The sequence below is a fragment of the Anopheles funestus genome, chromosome 2RL (genome assembly GCF_943734845.2).
Source record: "Anopheles funestus chromosome 2RL, idAnoFuneDA-416_04, whole genome shotgun sequence".
Taxonomy (NCBI): domain Eukaryota; kingdom Metazoa; phylum Arthropoda; class Insecta; order Diptera; family Culicidae; genus Anopheles; species Anopheles funestus.
The window spans coordinates 101637457-101652004 of record NC_064598.1 but is presented as its reverse complement, the minus strand read 5'-3'; the positions used below and the strand labels follow the sequence as shown (position 1 = coordinate 101652004).

The window sequence follows — 14548 nt, the reverse complement described above, 5'->3', positions numbered from 1 at the left end:
AAAAATTGTAACACAGAGCTGTTGCTATTTTTATCGTCTGTTAAAATAGTGCTTTTAAAAAAACGTTTTCGTTCTTTTCACATATCCTACTCTGATTGTAACTGGTAAAAACAATTTTTAAGAAGTTATATTAAAATAATTACCATAACAGCATCACATTCACTACGGTTTACACCTTATTTATAGTAATAAGGCATTTAATGAATAATAGTAAAAGTCTTACTTACATTTCGGAAAAGATATCATGAAACTGTTACCATCCATTTGAGTTTAGTAAATTTGAAATGTCTCTAACTGTCATTTAATTTTACAATTTTTTTTTTGCATTTTTTTTCTTCAACATAACTCACTTGAAAGACTCGCTATGTACGACCGCTAACCAACGGAATGTGGTTACGCAAATTTCCTAATTAAATTCTTTTCCGAGAAACCATAAGAATTGCTTTCTATTTTTCCCATACCTACTAAAAGTTCAATCAATTTATTTATAAATCAAATAAATGAGAATGTTTTCCATCAAACAAACAAAAAATCATTCCACATTCGCCAACGAGCTCACCGTTCAGTAAAGAATGTCATCACGAAGGTAGTGACGAGTGAGACGAAAATCCATTTTATGAATAATTAATACAAATGGGCCGTAAAGAGTAAGAAATAAACTGGGTTTCAACACGTTTTGCTGCCTGGATTGATTTTCTGGTGTTTTTTTTTTGCGAATAAACTTCTAGTTGCAATCTTCACCTTCGGTGTTCATTTTTTATATTCACCGAACGGAAGAGGTTGAACAATTTGAAACGAAAATGCGAGACCCGATAGCAACTGGAATTCGGTACAAACCCAGCATTGCAAAAGGAAACATTGGCCAAAGTTAATTTTACTTTTACGTCTTCATGAACTTCCATTCCCTTGGCCTTTCGTTTGATTTTCGATAAATGAAAAGGAACATACCCGTTGATTAAATGATGAAATTTGCGATCAGCAATAAATGGAAAATAAGGATAAATGAACAGCCAAAACAAGAGTTTGTTGAGAAAAAAGGATAACAGCGGGCACCTTTTTCCACGCGTAAAGTAATGGGTTTTTGTTGATGTTATATTTAGTTTTAACTCCGATGACACTTCAGCAAATGTCACGCGTGCATTTGGGCGTGTAATTTGGTGGACACATCTTTGTTGCTTCCACAGTTGACACGAGACACAATAATTTCATGCATCTTCGATGAAGCTATTTTAACAATTCCTCGAACAATTCTACTGCAATCGGGATGAACATTACCGTTGGGATATCTTGGAAAATTAAATTCAAGATTATGAAAATAATGTTAAAGCTAATGAATATAGATGAGTGTTTATGACTAGCTCGCAATCAGCCCAGAAGAAAAAGAATTACATCGTAACATTCTTCCTTCACCGCAACCGCAACGGAAAGTGCCTTAAGAAAAGAATTGCAAAACGAACGCATTCATTCTGTGTGTCGCTGAGACAGATTTCATTTGGCACAACACGTCCGATCGTTCCAGTTTGGATTAAATTGTGTTTTACCATTAATCATGCTGCGAGCCAGAAAATCGGGAACGTTGGCCTGAACGAAACACCAATGCAAATAGCGATTCTCGCTAGCTGCCCTTCGTCCGCTAATCCGCTGGCGCCTGCCGGAAGTGTCATTTTACCCCACGGGCTTTATTCGACGATGGGTGGAAGTTCATCGAACGCAAGAACGTGGTGTGTAATGCATTCGCCCAGCTGGGGACATTGGTATGGTACGGTCAGACGCATTTTTGCGAACTCACCAATACGGACGTATCCAAACACGTTCGGGGCTGCTGCTTGCGACATTTTTTGACATTGACGGTCACCCATCTTTTCCAGTGCCAATCGTCCATCGACTTCGGGACGGAAGGAAAAGACTGAATCTGTCAAATAACACACGAACCACCTCGCAAACCATCGTTTCTACCCTGCTTTAGGATTACCGTGTTGTTCTTTGAAATGATTGGGCGTGTAAAGACATTTTAGCGGCTTTGCGTTTGTGGTCGTTCTAGCGGAAAAGTGAGAAAACTGTGTCGGCACAGCCCCTAATCGATATCATTTATCATTTTGTTGCTTGTGTTGGAGATTTTTTTATCTCCCTATCGCCTAAGTGCGTGATTCGGCGAAGGAAGTTCAAGTGCGAAAAATGTGCAGCCTAACTTTTACTAAGCGGAATTGAGTACAGTTTTAAGAATTGTTCTCCTTTGTCAAAATAGACAGTAGCATTAAATGTAACCTCAGAAAATCAAATTAATTGGAACTTGAAATAAAACACTCTTGCAATCGACGGAAAGCTGTAAACAGAAAAATTCAAGCACAATAATCGGTTTCAATTTTTTCAAACAAAACCAAATTACATTGCTTCAATGGCCCCGAATTGTTTTCAGCACGGAATAAACCTTCTAGTAATGCAATCAGCGAAAAAAACAGAAGAACCACAACGTCAATACAAAACTACTTGTTGAATGTTTGCCCACTGCCAATGCGAAGTTACGAAGGAAATAAAACCAATTCTGCATCAGTCGACACCGACCGACCGTTCTCGGGCTCTGAACGATTACTACTGTGTTCCGTATCGTAACCCCGAACGCCGACTACTTTTTTATGTCGCTCCACGGCAGACACATGCAACAGGTGGCCAATGATGATGAAGTTCTACTAGCATCGATCTACTCAGGCTGACTTTCTGTGCTTCCTTGCGGTGAATGCTGGGCAAGTGGAAGAAGAAAATAGACCAGAAAAGCGAAAGCGGAACGAAAATCCCCCATAATTGTTCCGATGTGCTTTGCGAAGAATCGTAATCGTTTTTCACTCAATCTGGAGAAAACATTTAACCCTTGCATGGTCAAACAATCCGGGTTTTCAGATGATAGTTAATAAAACTGTAGTGGAAAGTAAGTTACACAAAATAACAACTGGAAAATCACATATTTTTGTTAACTCCAGCTAATTTTCATGCATGCTAGTCAAATTGTACTGGAAACGTACAACATTGTTTTACTGTGTCGTACAACGCAAAAAAAGCTCGTAACATTCAAGGGATGGAGAAAAAACATTATCTTTTATAGCGTAAGGGACAAGCGAAAGCTATTCAAAGTATGAGTCAAGTTCCCGTATGCACAAGCAGTGAGGCAAATTCGCAATCTCGACGAAGAATGTGTCCGTACACCGTGTTTGCTATCGTGTCCTGGCTTGTGCGAACGAATCGAAGCTTGTAAGGAATCTGCTAGAACATAATGGGAGAATTAAGAATACTTAGGATGCCACAACGAAGCTCAATCCGATTGTGGGACGCTCTGACGGTTAGAGGCACAAAAACAGAAACGACAAAAACATGTGTGAGATTTAAAAAACGGAGAATTGAATCATGCATGAAGAAGAAGAAGCAAAAGCTTAGACAAAACATATTTGGAGGATTTTTCAATTGTTTTTTATTATTGCAGTATTATTTTTTTTGCTCAAAATTAAAGTTACTTTAATGAAGCTAATGGTTTAGGGGTAAGTTGAATGAAAATATAAAATATAATTTTATATACATATATAAGTTTAAAGCGTCTTTTTTCTTTTAGAAAGCAATAGAAAAAGATGGGACAAAACGAATTCAGTGTATAAAAAACAGTTATAACATAGAAAATTGAAACAAACGAATGATAGCACCAACTAGAATTAACATCTAATGAAGAGCACTCACAATGACAAAAGTAAGTGATATTACGCATCAACAGCAACACTCATGCTACCATATCAATTTAATCTAGTGCCCAAAAATCCATTGCCAGCCAATTGGCCACGAGAGGCATCTCCCATTTGAGTTGGCGGGAAGAATCTCTAAGATGCTTCAATAAATCTAGTACCACTTTAGCGACTAACTGAATGTAATTTAAAATGATTTTCGGCCAATTTGTACCGTTCGGTGAAGCGAACCAACTTTTCAAAGAATCTTTTCCCCGTATACTGTACGTAATCTATTCCCATCCAGCAAGGGTCTTTATCTCGATACGGCCACCCAACAGGATCTTGACTTCTGTGTTTGCCGCTTTTTATTATCGGCTCCGGTACGCCCGAAATGTTTCCTTCACCCCGACAATAACCATCGTTTTTCCTTTACCCACCTCTAAGCTTTTCGGTCGTTTCTTTTTCTCTCTAGGCAGCCACTCTAAACAGGGCCGTTGATTGGCCGAGGAGGTTCAGCTGGTGACAAAATCCATTACACTCTACGGTAAAATGTGTATCCGTTACAGAGCCTTTTTAGTCGCCGTAGCCGTTCCTTCAAATCAGCGGGTGGTGTTCGAAATACACAACATGATATTCTTTTCTTGAGCTGTTATTTTTTTTACCCAACCTTTGCCCACAGGATCGGTGGTCGAGGGTGGGTGGCACGGTGGAAGAAGATTATCGACAGGATGGTGGAAAAATCGGCTTCGTTCCGGTGGCCGAAGATTCCGAATGAAGAGAAGAATGAAAGCGAGGAAAAAAAAACACCCCCAAGATCGTGTAGAACGGAGCAAAAAAAAAGCGACACATTTCTTTAAGGACGCCATAAAAGGAAGCATATCGTGCCTGCCCACGCACGGTCCCGTCTCGCTTGTTGGAGAGCGAGAAAAACAACCAACGCATTTGTCCCGCCATCTGCAGCCATATTCCTCTAACCTGCAACCTCAACATTGCTGCGAAGGCTTCGGGAAGAATCCTGGCGTACGGTATTGACACTTTAGAGTAGGACGGCTCAAGATGAGAACGATACCGAGAGATGGCGCCCGTTTAGGGAACGACCGGTGGGTGAAGTGACGGCCCCGGGGACCGACAGCGAATGAGCTGTAAATGGATTGGAAAATATGTTATTATTTTTATTATTATTTGATTATCGTTTCAGTTGCAGGCATCAACCCTGGAAGCGCTCGGGAAAATTGTGATCCTCACACTGTGCAAAGCGCTGGCGAGGTAGAGTTGTCTGCAGGCGAGGTAGGAGTGGCACACTGACTTCGCTATTGTCACGACGGGTAATTCTTGAAAGACTGACTGACACCGCCGAACAATGACGCTAGTTATCGATGGGAAGAGGAGAATGAAAATGGCTCCAACTGTTGCCGAGGGGGACCGAGAACGGAAGCAGAACGCACCGCGGTTGATGAAACACTTCCCTTCTAGTCGACACCATTAGTGGTCGCGTTTCGTACAATGGCAAACTGAGTGAAAACTGTTACTATCATGTGCTGGAAGTTGACCATATTCTATGGAATGTTATCGTGCCGCACTGGAGACTTGTCAAAATGGACGAGAATGGTTGTAGCGGCATTGTCAAATGGATGGTTGTTTGGATGTGTTACCAATGTTCATAAGATAAGAGTAATATTTATTATCACACGATACAATGGTGTAGCAATTAGATCTATAAAGTCTAATAAGCAGTAAAACAATAAAATGAAAAAGTGCACAACAAAACCCATAGCTCAAAAACCCGATATTTTCCATCCATCTTTTTGGGAGCTCCAAGAAACGTAAATTGTGACCATTTTTGCACCAGTAGTCAGCCTGGCTACTTAATGTAAACTTTCTGGCAAATGGAATAAAACCCTAGCTGTACGCTTCTCAATTACAACATCCGGACAATCATTGCTTCCGGTGTGACTTCAAAGAACAACTGACCTTTCAAACTGGGTACTCATTATACGATTGTTAACTGAATGGTCCTTTTCATCCTTCAGATGACGAGAGTTTGACTAGACTAGGATTCGGAAAGGGAAAGACAGTTTGGCTAAAGTCAACAACTGTGCACGGTGAACAGTCAAGTTTGCCCAAATCCTACCCAAACTGCACGCACCTCACAATCTATAATAGCTTAAGAGCGAGAGAGAGAGATAAAGATACACAAAGTGAGAAATATAAATAGAGATCGTGTTAGCACGACCAAGGAAACGCACTCGAAAAGGTGTTAATTATACACCTGTCAAACTGAACCACAACCGAACCAAGTCTGCCAGTAGCTACGAAGGGTGAACTCGGTTCTATGGAGATACGTTTCCTAACGTATGATGAAGAAGGAGGTTCTGATGAAGCCATGTTACCTTCTCACCTGAAAAAGGGCAATCTTTCTAGTACATGATACTGCGGTGAAGTAGAGAACCCTGGCAAAGGGATGTGCCGGGAAACCCAACCCGACGTCCACAACGATGACGACCGGGTGTTGGTACAAAAACGCCACATACAATCTAAGGCAACGAGCGTTCTGCTTCTCACGTGTGCAGGTCGCAACCTTTTTCTTCTAGCTGAAGGACTCTCCTTTTTGGGAAACAATCCCAAATCCTTAGCCGAAAACTGCGATAATGAAATGGGATCCTGTGGCAACCCGGCCACACCAGTTCCGATTCACCTTCTACCGTCTTCAACGGCCATCATCGTCGAATAATGGGACCGCCGTACAGAAAGGGTCCTCGAATGGAAGCAAAACAAACACACACACACACACACACACACACATACATGTGTTGGTAGTGGAAGACAAACTGGTCTGAAGAAGAACGAGCAACAGGCAAAAAAAAACAACGAAATGGACCGCTTTCACTTCATTCTGGCCGAAAGAATAAATCATTTCACGCCAACTGAACCGTTGGCCCAAATTAGGGTTCTTCACCGTGCCCGACGATACTCTGTTGAGGTAGGATAACAATCGCTTATCGGGGAAAGGCACCCTAAGGATCGGAGGACGACACGTGCCGTCTGTCGTGGGGAATCCGAGCGTTTGGTTTACGGAATGAAATTGTTTCCTTTCCATAGTTCCCAGAGCAAAGGTACGGATAAGCTACAACCAGTTCTTTGCCAATGCTGTAGCTCACGGTCCGATGAAGATTTCATAACTCCAAAGCACACATACATTTTTGATAGAAGATCGTTGACCGGTAGGGTGGGAAAAGCTCAAATTAAGGATCCGAAAACGATGCAACACGTAACGGACAGACCGAAGCATTTGTGTGGCTGGGAAGATATTTCGTAGCCGGCAGTAATGCAACAGGTTGAGAGGTCAATTCGCAATCATTCGTACCGCATCATTGCATGGTTTTAACGAAAGCTGATTCTTTTGTACGATCGAGATTGATTAAGAGAATGCTATTGTTGGAAATTATTTGATCGTGGATGAGCTAAAGGGGTTCGTTTGATTAATCACGAGGCAGCTTATATTGATCATTTCAAACAGGCTTTTGTTTGCGAGTACATCATGCATTTAGTAACCTTTTGTTACATGCTTTCAAAGTACATGCAGTACTCAAATGTTAATGTAAAACATATGTTCCTACCACCTCACCACCATGAACTGACACGGTCTTATGATTTGGGCATAACATAACATCAGAACAACGTAACATAACTTCCTTATTTTAGTTAGTTTGTTAAATTTTATCATTTTTATTGTTATCCATGTTCTTTAATCCACAATTCCGTGATTTAACATGGGCAAAGATCACAAAGCCATTTCATGTTTCTGTCTTGCTAAACATTTTGCGGTTATTCACTTACAGATGACGACAAAAAAGCAGGAAAGAAGCCTCTCCAAAAGACGTATAAAGTGCCAACGTTTGACGAGCATGAAACATATCATGGCCCACCACCATTACCAGGATCCATGACTCGGCACATCCCACGTATCGGTGCGAATTCCCGGTTGACGGAAACCCAGACGTTCGATACATTGTATCTTTCGATCGCCAAAGTTTGTGGAAAGATTGCCCAAACCCAAGAACGCAACGTGCTCTGATTCGGCATAAATCAATTACCGCATCAGGAGGCGTCACTTGCGTGTGGTATGGTATGTGCCTAAGACGTCGTAAAAGTGTGTATCGACCGAAGTACCAAGACGCTGGGGGATGCCAAGTGTGTGTCGGATATGATGAATATCCCTTAATCGACGCCCGGATCGATCCTTGCCACCGAGCGTACACGCGTGGTGGTGTTATGCGATTGAGGCTAAGGCGTGTTTGACTGTTCTGATTGTGGAAAACAAGAAAATAGAAAAATAATCCACCTCCACAACAACGAACCACCTGTCGATACATCGTTACATATTCGTTGCAATTTCACCCGGAGGCAATTGCTTGGTACGGAGACAAGGTTCGCAATCGCAAAGCGTCCCCTCAGACGTCGGTGATGACTGAATCGGTGACTGCAGTAAGTCTGTCGATCTCGAGTTCTAGAGTTCATCAGGTCTGTTGTCATTTTTCTTCGCCAGGATGCCCCAGCAGGAGAGATACAGACAATTCCGAGAATGACTCGAAAAACGCCAACGACAACATTTCCTCGTCATCTTTCCCTACGTTTCTGTTCACACGCCCAAAAATCCACAGTTCTGGCACTTGTTCGTGGTATTGCTGACGTACGCACACAAAAGTGTCCTTGCTTTAGTTGGGAAACGATGTTTCGGTTTGTATGCTCTTGTCGCGCAAAATGTATGGCCACGTAGAGGAGTGAAGCAAACGTGTGTTGGATGTGTATGTTTTATGAAAATCATATCAACATGATTTGATATTTCCTACTTCTTTCGGTCGCAGAAGAATTTCTTGATCGATTCCGAATAAACTGTGTTTCCCTGCAGGAAACAAAATAACACGAAATGGGGTTGAGGTCGATATCAATAGATATTTGTAATCATTTTTACATCTGCGAAAGACGAGAATGTGTTAAGCAATGAGATCGTGCAATGCTATTATAGATTTCCTGAACTCAAATTACCTATTCCTAGTAATTTCTTTACTAATTACTTGATTGTTTGCAAATTGATAATGAATTACAACAAAAATACAAATATACTTTTTTTAAATAAAATTTTTTAATGCCACTTAAATGTTGACACATGACGTATATTACAGATGTATAACTGTCAAATTCCATACTCCATATCCAGCTAAGAATGTCATATCTCACAGGTACAGATCGATAAATCATGAAATATTTCGTTAGAACATCCTTCCTATTCATCGGAACCCTTTTGTACCTAGTACCGTTATTGAAAAGCTACAAAATGATAAGCTATCAACAGGATGACGTAAATTCCGTAAACATCCTTCTCCGGTACAGTTTACACGATCCCCGAAGTTCAAGGCGTTAGGAAAAATTCTTAACCAACTCACCCCAACGCAACCTTGATAGACGAAGGCACACGGGCTGACAAAGTTCCAGCACGGATATCAGCTTGCTAAACGTGTTAACTCCGCATGAGTACATAGCTTCTGATACTGCACCATCATCATCGCCATCATCATCACCATAATCATCTGCGTATCTTTTGTCAGAATGTCTCCTTAGCGTTCTGGTGAATGTGTCCCTTGAAGATGTCACACGGAAGGACGCACACAATGGCCTCACTCAATCAGGCTCCCTTCCGGCGATGTGAGAGACCCTTACCTTACCGCACGCGGGATAGTGAGAGAAATTGGTTGGCAAGCATGGAACGCCACCTCGCAACTCGAACGCAAATGAGAACATATGGGCACATGGTGTGGCGGCTTCTCTCCTTTCTCGCACACCTACCTACCCACATCACCTTCCTAAAGTGAAGGAGATTGTCGTCTACGTTTTCTAACCTTCGTTCCCTGGCCACTCGGTCTACCGTGTCGTTGATGGAGTAATGATACAAATTTGAAAATATGACTCAATTTATCTTATTCCTCTTTCTTCTGGGCATCCGAAGCTTCTAGCTTTATCGTATCCACCGCTTCTGCTCCGGCTTCTCCGGTTTAGAATAGCCACGGCTTCACTTTGATTGTACCTTCGTGAACCCCGACAGAAAAGAAATACCATAGTCCGAACGGTGAATCAGTCTTGACGCATCAGGCTAAAGAGAAGATGTGGCTTTTCATGCCTCATACCAGTCTGTTGCAAGTTGAGGACATTTCTTGTCACTCCCTAAAACAAACCTTCTTTCCATCTTGTCGCGGTATGTGACCAGGTCGGCTCAAAGATCTCAAAAGTGTATCTGTATATATATATTATGTTATTCTTTCTCTTCCTCTACCTCCGTTTTGTAATTCCTTCCTTCCAGATGCACACATTTTTACAACTTGAAAAAGTTTTTGCTGAAGAACCATTTCCATCTTCCGGACAGCTTTTGTTGGTCTGGTTTTTGAGAGGTTTTCCTGATGGGCAAAAGTTTTCGCTCTAGCTCTATTTTATTTCCCCATTCAAACTGTTTTATTTCACACTTCTTTTCGTGCTGGTTACATTTGTGCGATGTAGGAAGCAGTAAGAGGGAGGTGGAAAGTAATACAAGGAATGTTTAATGCAGTACAAATCCTTAAGATTTCGATATGCTTAATATAGGAAAACTCAAATAAAAGATAATTTTTGTATAAGTGTAGAAAACAAACCTTTTTAATAACTTTTTTGATGTATTTTTATAAAATGTATTGTTATTCTAACGTGTTTTTCGAATCAACTGGATCAGTCATTAAGATCATGCACCTAAAATGTTAATGAGAACACGATATACTATTGCAGTGTCATGAGGTACAGCAAAAACGAAAAAGTGGTCCACTGTTTTACCGAAACCGCTCGACTCGAGCAGCACTTAATTAACTTTTCCGTTCTGACAGAATAACAAATGAATGGTTAACGTCCCGAAGAAGGACGCTCATGTCCTGCCACCTGAATGTGTGTGTTTGTGGGTAAAAATGGTTACACAGCGTGAGAATATCCTTTCAAAATCTTCAGCAGTAGCAATAGCGAGATATTCTACGTCACGACCCGCACAGGACAGACAAACGGGACAAAACTCCTAAATGCAAAGACGATGACTCAGGCAGAGGCAGAACGGCCAAAAATGACGATGTTCCACGCGTTTGGCACATAAAAACAAACTCAACCAGAGTGAAGGGTGCCAGTATGGCATGTCGAAGAATACTAATTATAGGATGATGCTAATGATGGGCCACAATCGTACCCGTTGCTGGCCGTATGCAATTATTTAGCGTTCTCTCGCTAATAGGGAGAAAAATTAATTTAAGAGACACTCGTCCAGAAGACTTGGAAAAAGAATTATTTATCATGCTGCTGAGGTATGTCTTCATCTTCATCAGCGCAGAAATGAGTTTAATTTGATGATATTGCTGTTAACAATTGATAAGGAGGTTGCAATTAGATACATGATGTGTGGAAAAATGTCTATCTATGGGGCGTATTTTTAGCATTAATCACACACAACACTAATCGGAATCAAATATTAATGTATGAAACATTAAGAGGATAAAAATATTTACTTGAAGACGAGCACGAAGCCATAAATGCATAACAAGAAATATACGATCACAGATAATCTTTTTTACATCCAGTAAATAAAAATATATTTTGAGATGCTTAAATTGTAAATATTTACCACTCGGTATCGAATATACTCAATCTATGGTCTGCATTCTGATGGTAAGCACGTGCCATTTGGAATGGATGGAAACTTTGCTTTTATCACAATCTGCTATCGAGAATTAAATCTGCTGCAGATGAGCAATTCAATCTGCAAGCGAATCACCGGGCAGCTGTAACTTCAGAACGAAGTGTTTCTCAATCGGCAACCGAAACGCTTCAGTCTGCCGGTTGCACGATGTGGCGAATTAATTATTATTTATACAGACACCTTTACCTTCCCGTCGAAAAAGGAAGGCGAAAGTTCTTACACCAAACTATTACGTGCAGCAGCTCAAAATATAGCAAAAAAAAATCAGAATTTTCTTTGTTGCATTCAAGCCCGAGCACGTACCATAGAAGAACCAAATTAAGCATAACTGCACCTGGTTTATCCGGAGTTTCGTCTGAGAAAGAGCGTGGAAGATGTTTCGAAAATCGCGATAAGGCAAGCTACCTGCCACAGTTTGTTTCGTGACCATTTTCCAAACAACATTGCCGTTGCCTTTGCCGCGTGTGACGGTGCGCTAGTGTTTATTGGAAAGTTCTGGTCAAAGTAAATTGCTTTCAGTTAAATTGCATTCCTTCCAGGCCGGTTCCCATTACCGTACGGTGCAGCTGCGCCCATCCGAATATATCGTTCAGGTCAGACCATAAAGCAAACGGTGCTTCGGTGCGACATCTTAGGTTAAGCGAATAAGAGGCTCTTATGTCACCTGGTGTTAAGATATTCGCTTTCCCAGCATCCCACACAGACTGAGCTGGCAAGATGAGGGGAAAGCTAGCACACTCACACAAAGTACACAGTAAACTATAAAAGCACCATTTTGGAGCAAGATGCACGGACAATGGGGAAAGTCGGAAACCAAAAAAGAAACTAAAAAATGTATCCTCTATATCCTACCTCTGTGTTGCTACCACACTGATGGCATCTTCACGCTGTGCTCCGTTGTGCAGCGTTGAATCTCCGTGTGCAGGAGAAGGACGACGTACCACCACTTTTGTCACCACCGTTAAGGTGGAAGGAAATTATCTAATTAGCAGTTTAATTTATTAATGGAAAACTCTCGCTGCCACTTCACTAAACACCTGCACTGTGAGGCCTGTCTGGCGATAGTTGGTAAGTGGTTGGGCAAAGGCAAACTGAAACCACCTCTGACACTCTGGATTGCAATCTCGGCTGGCGTGAGTCTTGTGAGGATAGTAAGTTTGGAGGTGCTCTTTCACTAGTATGCGGCACAATTGAGTGAAACAGTATCACGCGCACTCACAGACGTAGAAGAACGATGAAACTGCGTGCATATAGGGCGCCGTGTAGAGCACGTTCTAATTGGCATCGAGGTACATGCAGCAGTTTGTCTGAGTGTCAAAGTTCTACACAGTCCTATAATTGCACGGCACGTGTACCATCCAGGCAACTGCTTCGGCGAAGAATCACTTCGCAAAGTCTTCGAAAACTATACCGGAAACTTCACCATTTGCCACTGCACTGCAACATCACTGGCCAGGAATTGATTTAGAACTCAGCAGCAACCTGTCGGATCACGCACAAAGTTAGCAACAGGTAGTAGTAGACACTTGTTTGCATACGTTAACAACACTGCACTAGAAAGCTTTCCATTCCCAACGTCCATCATAATCGAGTAATCGGACACACGATAGATCTCCTATCGGATAAGCCGAACCGCTGAAATTCCGAAATTGTCCAATAATTCAATCAACACACGAAACACTTTCTCACCGACTTGGTGGTACCGAACGTTGAACCGGATGTTCGGATCGAGATGTGCAACAGGCAACTGTTGGACGCATACTGAACCGAACGGTACGTTCACAGAAGCAACACGTAGCCATCCCTTCGTCGTTTAGTTCTGTTTACCTTCCACTTGCCAACTTTCCGCTTGTACGCCAGCACCATGGGGTGATAGCAATCCTAAACAACAATCCGAATGAACTGGCACGAGCAGCGTGTTTTCCATTCCACCCTAAGGGTTTGTTCTACGTTACGTCCATTGGGTTCGGTCGCAACAGGTTCTCGAGCAATGTTTCCTTCGCGAACATCCTTCCCCGTAGCCTGTGCCTGTGCTTTCCGTTCTCGTTTTGGAGAGATTGTATCGTTGGGACGACAACACATTCGCTCCCCTATTTCTTCTTCGACGATACAATGCGCGTCAATGAAAAACCGCGAACCGACGGCACGACCAGTAACCGAACTTGTTGCCTTTCCGGTTTCGGGCTTACTTCGGGTTGTGTTTCGTATTTGTTGGAAATGTACCAAACGAGCTAAAAAGTGCGTTCTTTCCAGCAACATTGCCTTGTCCCATCGAGCATTGCTTTGCACAACACTGTATCGAATGAAAGGGAGATAGACATGTGTTCGGTGCTCACGCTCATCGCACCGGTGACTTGGTTTGTTAGAGAGAGTGCACACTGTTGTCACAACAGCTTTTAAGCTACAAAATGCTACTTGATACGAGAATGCTATTCAGAAATCGTGTGCTCCACGTTTGACGCGATAGCGAAGGACAACTCCGCGGTCCACCCACGGTCACATGCTAGCCAGCATAAACGCTTATGTGGTGGCTTATGCGTGGGAATAGCTGCGGTATTTTTGGCGGTCTGTATAGGACAGTCGTACTGAACCGCGGGATTACTTCGCGGTTGCTGTACGAGCCACCATGCGCCTCCACCATACGCAAGGAAGGCAAATGCGTTTTACGTAACGAAAAAAAATGGAACTACGATACATTGGATCAACGTGCAGAGATTCGTCTGTCTTTGATTGTATTCAAACATACTTTTTTGTTAGTTTTTTAGAGATAGTTTTGAAAGGGCGCACACATTAATCATCATTTTCGTAGTTTATTTTTTTCTCCAAAGCAACGTTAGAAGTTAGCATTTGGATAAGTAGCGATAAAGGATGATGTTATCATTTGTTACTGTGGAAACAATGCAATATGAAGCTTAAATTTAACCAGTTAAAATTTAGACAAATCTATAATTTACCATGTTGTTTCTTTGTTGAAATAATAAATAGTATTTGAAGATGTACAAACGTATGTGAGGTACAATATGTAATGATTTCAACTGTAAATTACATGAATATTTTTGCATACAATCATTGTTTCGGACAATCA

At 41.7% G+C, this 14548-nt stretch overlaps 1 protein-coding gene across 1 annotated transcript in view; it reads right to left on the bottom strand.

Moving 5' to 3' along the window:
* LOC125761761 (protein dimmed) overlaps positions 1-14222 on the bottom strand; it is a 39932-nt gene extending 25710 nt beyond the window's left edge. The window contains exon 1 of the mRNA XM_049423221.1: positions 12316-14222. The gene's annotated coding sequence lies outside the window, so the exon portion shown is untranslated. The remainder of the gene's footprint in view (positions 1-12315) is intronic.
* Between the last annotated feature and the right edge of the window lie 326 nt (positions 14223-14548).